Genomic DNA, 8031 nt, shown 5'->3' on the forward strand with positions numbered 1-8031 from the left:
AATATTCAGAGGCAGCCAGACATTTGACTCTGATTGATTTTCCACTGTTTGTTGCTGTGGCTTTTGGATGTAATTATGTTGGCTGAGCAAAAACAAACAATCTCATTTTCACTAATATGTCTAAAATGTAACTCAATTATTAAAAGTGCTGAATAAAAGCAATATCGCACATAAACAGGATTGTTGTACTTTAATTTAGTTTTTTATGTGATGTTATGTAAATTTATAACACTATACCTTGTATTACCCTTGCATTCATTTACAAAATAATTATTACATAGATAATAATAATAATATTAATAATAATAATGATAAATATTTGCTGATAAATATAAAATATAAATATAATATAAATTATGTTCCATTTCCCTGTGTAAATATCACATAAAACTAAAGCAGAGATAACCAAACCCTCATTTCAGAAGTCCAGCGCACGCCACTGCTGTCAGTGTAATGTCTTCAAGCATCAGAGGTGTTGTGGTTACTCAGGGAGATTGCACGCTTGTCACGTAGTATCGCCTGCTTATAAATTTAAGTAAGTGAATAACAGCGTGTGAGCGAGGGTGCTGCGTGTGTGTCTCACCCGGTGGCCTGGAAAAGCATTTTCACTCCAGTGAATCCGTCGTGACAACAGGTATTAGGGTATGATTTGCCACTGAGCTTAATGGAGCTTAAAGAAAGTGGCCCTGAGCTTCTCTCCTGTCTGTCCCTCCCATCACATCACAAGAGTGTTCGTGAAGGCTGGTGTCACCTTGATATCAATGACCTGCCACTTTGCATGGAGGATTTAGGACTGTGTGGAGCTGAGGTAATGCCTCGCAAACACAAGTCCAGCACAAGTTCTGTTTGTCTCTGTCTGTTGGGTTCTCACATGATTTTTTATTGGTGTACGGTGTTCTTCTTTAGTTCACAGGTCATGAGTTGGTATGGTGATGGTGGTACACTGGAAGGTACACTGGATTAGGGTAAGGTCACCAGAGAAAGAGGTCACAGTCACAAAGACAAACAACAGGATTTCAGATGCAGATCCTCTTAAAGGATATACGTTTAGGCAAAATTGAAAATGGTCATTTACTCATATTATTCCAAACGTATATATTTTTCACCTTTATGGTATTTTAAGAATGTCGAAACTGCATTTGAGGAATTAATGCGGACTGGATAAATAAATAAATAAAGTTATTTATACAAGTTATTTGCCATATATTGGGGAAGTATTAAGTCTTCTGAAGGCATACACTGAAAAAAATTGGATTTACTTAAAAACTATTTTTACTCAGAAATGTTGATAAATAAAAACAAATAAACTGCAAGTAACACAATTAACTGGAGTAGAAATAAAAGTCTAAAATAGTATTTTATTGAAAAGTGTAAACTGTGGTGAAAAATGGTATACAATTTACCTTGAAATGTCTAGTAACTAAACTTGAAATTTTGACATTAGAAAAACTGAAATATAAAAACTTTTTTTCATATTTGAATGGTATTTGAGAGCTACTGAAGAGGGAAATATTTTCAATAATTATATAATCATTTGTCTAATCAAATCTGTTTTTTTTTTTTCAGTTATTTTACTCATGAGGTTTTAAGTTAATATTTTATCAACAAGATTTACATTTAAAATCTCTATACTGTATGTAAAAAGCTGGAACAACAGAAAGGTGAGCATATGATAACAGTTTTTTTATTTTGGGTTGAACTCTCCCTTTAGGTGAAGAGGTCAGTGCTGTTATCATGAGATGATGAGGGTGCAATCTGTGACTGCATTGATCTCAGCGACGGTAAAAAAGCCTCCATATGCTGTCCAGTTATCAGGAACCGTTGGATGAATGTCTGTACCTCCACACACAGGACATGTGAAATCCCTCAGAGACCGTTCTGTGAGTCATTACCCATCAGCACAAAGATCACACATGCTTTCTGCCTCAACTGGTAAAGGTTAACAGTGGTGTCTCATGTCAATCTATGGCTTTACGTCAGGGAGGAGGAGGTATAGGAGGCCTTTGTCTTTAACAGTCAAATACAAACTTTCTATTCACCAACACGGTGACCATTACGTCTACACCCAATCCAATTCCAGCCATACTCTGCTCAAAGCTGTCATTTAAAAAAAAAAAAAAACATTTTGAGCCAATGAATGGAGACTCCCTTGTGTTTTGTTGAGGAGATCTTGGGTGCTAGACATACAATGACATGTTTAGCTTGGAAACAAGCCAGCTTCTCATGACATATTATGTGTCTTTCAGATATACGCTCTGCATAAACACACTCTGACACTGTCAAACGTGTCCAACAAAGCAGTTAATGTCTATGTAATGGCCATCTTTGAACGTGAGATTTAGAGACGCTCTGAGAGATTTCTTCCTGGCATTGATGGAAGAGATCAGCAACGCACCACATGTGATAAATTTTCCCGGGTTTCCCGTTTAGCGTGGTGCTCACGAGCGCCAGGGTTGGTTGTTTTCTTTTGTTACCCAATGACATGCTGTCATGTAAAACGGAACATAAAACATTCCTATTAAGGGAACGAGCGATTAAACATGAAAAGGCTTGGATGGCTCTCTGTTATAAATTAATAATTCCAAAATCCTTTTCCCCTCACTCTGTGTCTCTAGGTGTCAGCCTTAATGACTAGCTTTAAAAAAGATATGCCTACCGCGTACGTCTCTACAGATGAGCGGTCATCGCGGCATTGTGCCTTAAAATTGCTTGTCATAAATTACCCCTCCCCACGTTCGCCCGCAGCACTTGATGTCTTGAATTCGGGCCATTTTGCAAGCAGTATTCAAGCATGAACTTCAATTTGCTTTTCATAAAGGGATTACACGGCCACTATTGTCACTCTTCACCACATGTACCTTTCACTCATGAAGCACAATTGCGTTCTGATTTCCCAGCAACTGGTGAGGACCCCTGATGCCGTTCCTCGCCCCTGCCTTTAGATTCCTCCCATTTCGGCAGAACGTCTGAAGCAATAGCAGATAAAGATGAATGCAGGGATGAGGTTATAGAGGTTGACAGGACGAGTGAGTGAGAGAAGATAGCAAAATCATTTGAGAACTTTTAAATCTTTATGGTGTGTATGTGGAAGGTTAACTGTGCTAGCATGTGCTGTGAGAAACTTTCAGAGCTGTTTTGGTGTTCTTCATAAATTGCTTAAGTACATAAAGTCAGCCATGAGATATTTGCACACCTGGTATTCATAGGTATTTTCGTGATCTATCACCCCATTGCAATGCAAAGTACTGAAAGGATTGGGACTTAAGTCTTCTGATTCATCCACATGTAAGCACTGCCAGCTGTGTTTCTCAAGACGATTGACCAAAGTCTATTATCCCTGGTAGGTCAAACTGGGATCTCAGTGATGAGACACGCTCCACTTCACCAACTCATTGCCTCTAATTTACAGTACATTTTCTAACTTCAGCACTATTTGCTCTGATATGAATCTTAAGTGGACACAAAAGGGCTATTGAGTGAAGCATTTGAGAGAATATCTTTTAACAGGAATTAGTCCAGGACCCAATGGAAACCAAAGAGATGTTAAATAAAAACAGTGTTAAACATAATATTGTCTCATTTCTTATCTTCTGTGTTCTGTTTATTCTTTTCTCGTTCCATCTCACCATGACTATTCTTGTCTCAGTGTCATCTGTTCTTTTTTTGTCTCTTAATGTATCATTTCATCCAGTCTTATCTTGTCTCCTCTTGTCTTGACCCATCTATTCTTCTTGACTCTTTTCCCGTCTTAACTGTCCTCCTCCCCATATCTTCACATCTCTTAGGGTCTCTTCGTATCTCTCTTTTTTCTTATCTTGATTCTTCATCTTATTTTAACTGCTCTATTCGTTCAACTTGTATCGTTTAATGTCTCTCTCAGTGTGTTCCTGTTTGTTCTTCTTGTTCTCTTCTCATCTGATCTCACTGTCTTCTCATGACTTCTCATCTCAGTTGTTCTTCTCATCTCTTCTATTCTTATTCCCTTCTTCTCTTCTCTTCTCTTCTCTTCTCTTCTCTTCTCTTCTCTTCTCTTCTCTTCTCTTCTCCTCTCCTCTCCTCTCCTCTCCTCTCCTCTCCTCTCTTCTCTTCTCTTCTCTTCTCTTCTCTTCTCTTCTCTTCTCTTCTCTTCTCTCTCTAATGAGAAGGCCTGAGGCTCATGCTGGAGGCCAGTAGACCAACAGGCATGTCACAGCAACTGTGCAACTTTGGACTAACAAGCTGTACGCTTGTCACAGACAAACCCACCTGAAGTGAACTGGGATGAGCCAAGCAGCATTCACGAATGTGTGTGTGTGTTTGTGTGTGTGTGGGTCGAGTCGGGCTCTGAGTGTCAGCTGATGTTTCACATTAAGGCCGCACAGAGGCACAGGCCCCCCTCAACCCTCTGTCCAAACTGTCACATGGCAATCTGAGAGCAATCAGACCCAGTGAAGGCCACATGTTTTCCTTGAGCACCAGCCCTGCTCTTGTCTTCCTGTTGCAGGTACACGCTGACAGCCACAAACGCTGCCTGATTAGCCAGCTTCCTCCAGGTTTTTTTGCTTTTCCTCAGGGCTAAATAATGGCAGTCCTTGGAAATAATTACTCACAATGAGTGAGGTGCCAGCACAAAGCTTTTATATCTCTGTCCTTCACTACCATGCTTTTCCACTAACACTCACACAGGTCCTCGGCCATCTAATCTCACTGGCCTTAATGGAACTCCGCAGAAACGTCAGTCAAGTGAGTTGCTGGGTGCCGGGAGTCAGCTGAAGATGGCTTCGCAGTGCAGGGAGACATTAAGAAGGGGGAGAATAGTTATGGTTTGTTTACTTTCTAATGGCATGCATTTGGATGGATTTATTCAGTGAGCTGACCAGGCTAAAGGTGATTTACTTGGATTTTTCCCAGACTCCCTCATCGGGACTTTGACTGACAAACAGGGAGAGAAGTCAACTTTAATACTATTTAAGCCAGGTTGTCTTATGAACCTGAAATCTTTTCCCTCCTCTGTCATTTCAGGCTTAATATAGTACCTGCAAGTCTGCTACAGCACAAAACTAACTCAACCTTGCTCTCAGGATAGCTTTCCAGAGATTTTTCTCTGAGGATTCTTTGTGTGTCTGGGGTTCATAGGTTTACAGATGTTGGCTATTTTCTTTTCAAAAAGGTCATAGTCACATGTGGTTGACATGGGTTCTGACACTTCTTTTGAAAGAAGAGTTCACCCCAAAATGAAAATACTATTATTATTGTCTCTTTGACTACATGCAGCTGTTTTCCATACAGCAACAGATAATGTGTGTATATCTCTGAAATTTGTTTATTTATACTGCATATACACTACTGTTCAAAACTTTGGGGTCGATAAGATCTTTATAGGTGTTATAAGATAATTTACAGTTTTTAAAATATGTCTCTTATGCACACCCATGCTGTATTTATTTAATAAAAAATAAACAATAAAAATAGTAGTTTTTTAAAAAACATTATTAAAATGTAACTATTTTCAATACATTTTAAAATGATATTTATTCCTGTGAAGGCAAACCTACATTTATAGCAGCCATTACTTCAGTCTTCAGTGTCACACGATCCTGTAGAAATATGTTTTTCTGGATTATTTGATTAATAGACATAAATTAGGCTAAATTAAAGTATATATATAAAAAAAACATTATAAATGTGGAGGATTTTTGTGGAACTATTTTGGTGGCTTATTCAACAACATGACAATGAGCACATAATGTCAGTATCTTAATATTTAAGTGAACTTTTCAGCCAGTCATTTCTTCATATGATGAAATATTATAACTGTATCTTTTATCCAATTCCTTGCTTTAACCTTAAAATTGCACTACTTCAACCCAAAATTTAGAAACAAAAAACAAAAACAAAAAAACAACTCAAATGATGATTTTATACCTATGTCTTAAACTATATCCTCAACCACAGCTTTTTACCTATAGGGTCATTCATGAAATTTCATTATGAGATGAGTTAAATCTAATCTCCATTCACTGTGTTTTGCATCTCTACAGGCATCACCACATTAACTGTGCTTCACAGCAATATTAAAACTCATAGTTGATGTCTGTGTTTGTATTTGCTGCTCTGTGTTTGTATTGTACAAGGTTATAGCTAGTTATTGGTGTTCCTGCATTAATGTGCTTTTATTGCAGTGGCCTCCTTTATTTGTACCGGCTTTGTTTTCTGCAGCCATCTCTGCAATGTGAACTCTGTTTTTGTCATCTTTTTAAACAATATTCTAATCAAGGGAAGATGTGGACTCGCGAGTAATCGAGAAATAGAGGGTACAAAACCCATCGAGCATACAAATCCCTCTTTGATGGTGTTTGAAAATAGTCAGGTGCTCCATTTTTGTCGCAGATGCAAAGAGGAGATGATGGTGCCCTGAAAAAGGGGCAGAGAGCACGTGTCTGCTTGAGAAGTGTGAGAGGAGCGAGTGAGTCACACAAAAGCTTGTTTGTGGATGTCGCAGCAACAATGCGGCCATGAGTGTATTCAGGCGTACAGGGATGCACAGAGACAGCTTGTTTGTGAACCGAAAATGAGACTACCCACATTCTACAAACACCAAACCATACACAACTCTAGGCTCTCTGCGATGCTTTGTTAAACCCACATAGTCATAAGGTTTTATAATTAGCCCTTTCCTCCAAGACAAAAGGCGAGCGTTCTTGTTTTTGCCCCCGACCTTCGAGGTGTTTCTTTTTTTCCAAGCTGCTGTTGTCATAGCACTTGTCAGGATTCTTTTTTTTTTTGTGATGTTGCATTTCAGACTGACATAAAAACAAATGGAGGATATCATTTTTCTTTAAAACAGTGGCTAATGTGGCTCTTCCTTTCAGAGTTTGGAGAGAACCCTGTTCTGTTATCTAGGTTACATGCAAGCACATCATTTTCATTCAGTAGACCACAATAACATCAGTCCTACTTCTGATTGTAAAACATCAGCTCTAAATAAAACCTGGTGTTATGTTCATTAATCTGTGCATACATTTTATAGCTTTGTTCAAAAACTGCCTACCTAGACGGAATTTTAAAAATACACTCAGTAATTTTGTTTTGTTTGTTTTCTTGTTATGGTTAAAAATGCACTTTTCAGTCAGCCATAATTTATAACATTTTAGCAAAATATTCAGTATAAAAGGATGGTTATCAAGCGTGTAGTATTCGTGTAGTATTGTAGCATCACAGCCACCTTCGAGACAAGAAAATGGCAACAAAGTACCCAGTTTTGCCAATTCTGAAAAACATTTAAAAAAACAAATAATTTAAGATTGTGGATGAAGTCAAGAGAAATGTAAAACACTACTATTCAAAAGTTCAGAAAGATTGTTTTAATGTTTTTGATATAGGTCTCTTATACTCGCCAAGGAAACATTTATTTTATTTAAAAAATACAGTAAAACAGTAATATTCAAGTTTCATATTTTAATATATTTTTAATTCCAAAAAGACTTTTTTGTGGAAACTGTAATACATTTTCCAGGATGCTTTTATGAATAGAAAGCATTCATTTAAAATGGAAATATTTTGTACCATTATAAATGTATTTAATGTCACTGTGATTGCTTAATAAAAGTATATTTTTTAGCATGTAAATATATACCAAAGAAGAGAAATGGTAGTAGCATTATTAAAAAGAACTAACACTTTTTCATTGATATGTATGCTGTTCAGACATGTCTGTGATTTTGAATAAGGCATGAATGCATTTTTATACACCTCTGCTTATGGTCACATTCCTTCCAACGATAGTGAAAGTTTTTCATTTTTTAAGTGACGCCTCAGAGCTGCGGGTCTGAGCCGATGAGGGGAATTGCCTGGGATCCGCCACAGGTACAACAGATGATCATTTGTCTCAGATGATACACTCTGTCACAAATGGTTAAGCATTAACTGGTTTCAAGGGGGATTCTAAATGGAGCGGACAGAATTAGAAGGTGCTTTCATTGATTGCAATCAGAGGGCCTTGGGTGGAGATTGCTGGCACTCTAAGTGGAGGAGACACTGTGGAGAAATGGT

This window comes from Carassius auratus, chromosome 16 (assembly GCF_003368295.1).
Source record: "Carassius auratus strain Wakin chromosome 16, ASM336829v1, whole genome shotgun sequence".
In the NCBI taxonomy this organism is placed as follows: Eukaryota; Metazoa; Chordata; class Actinopteri; order Cypriniformes; family Cyprinidae; genus Carassius; species Carassius auratus.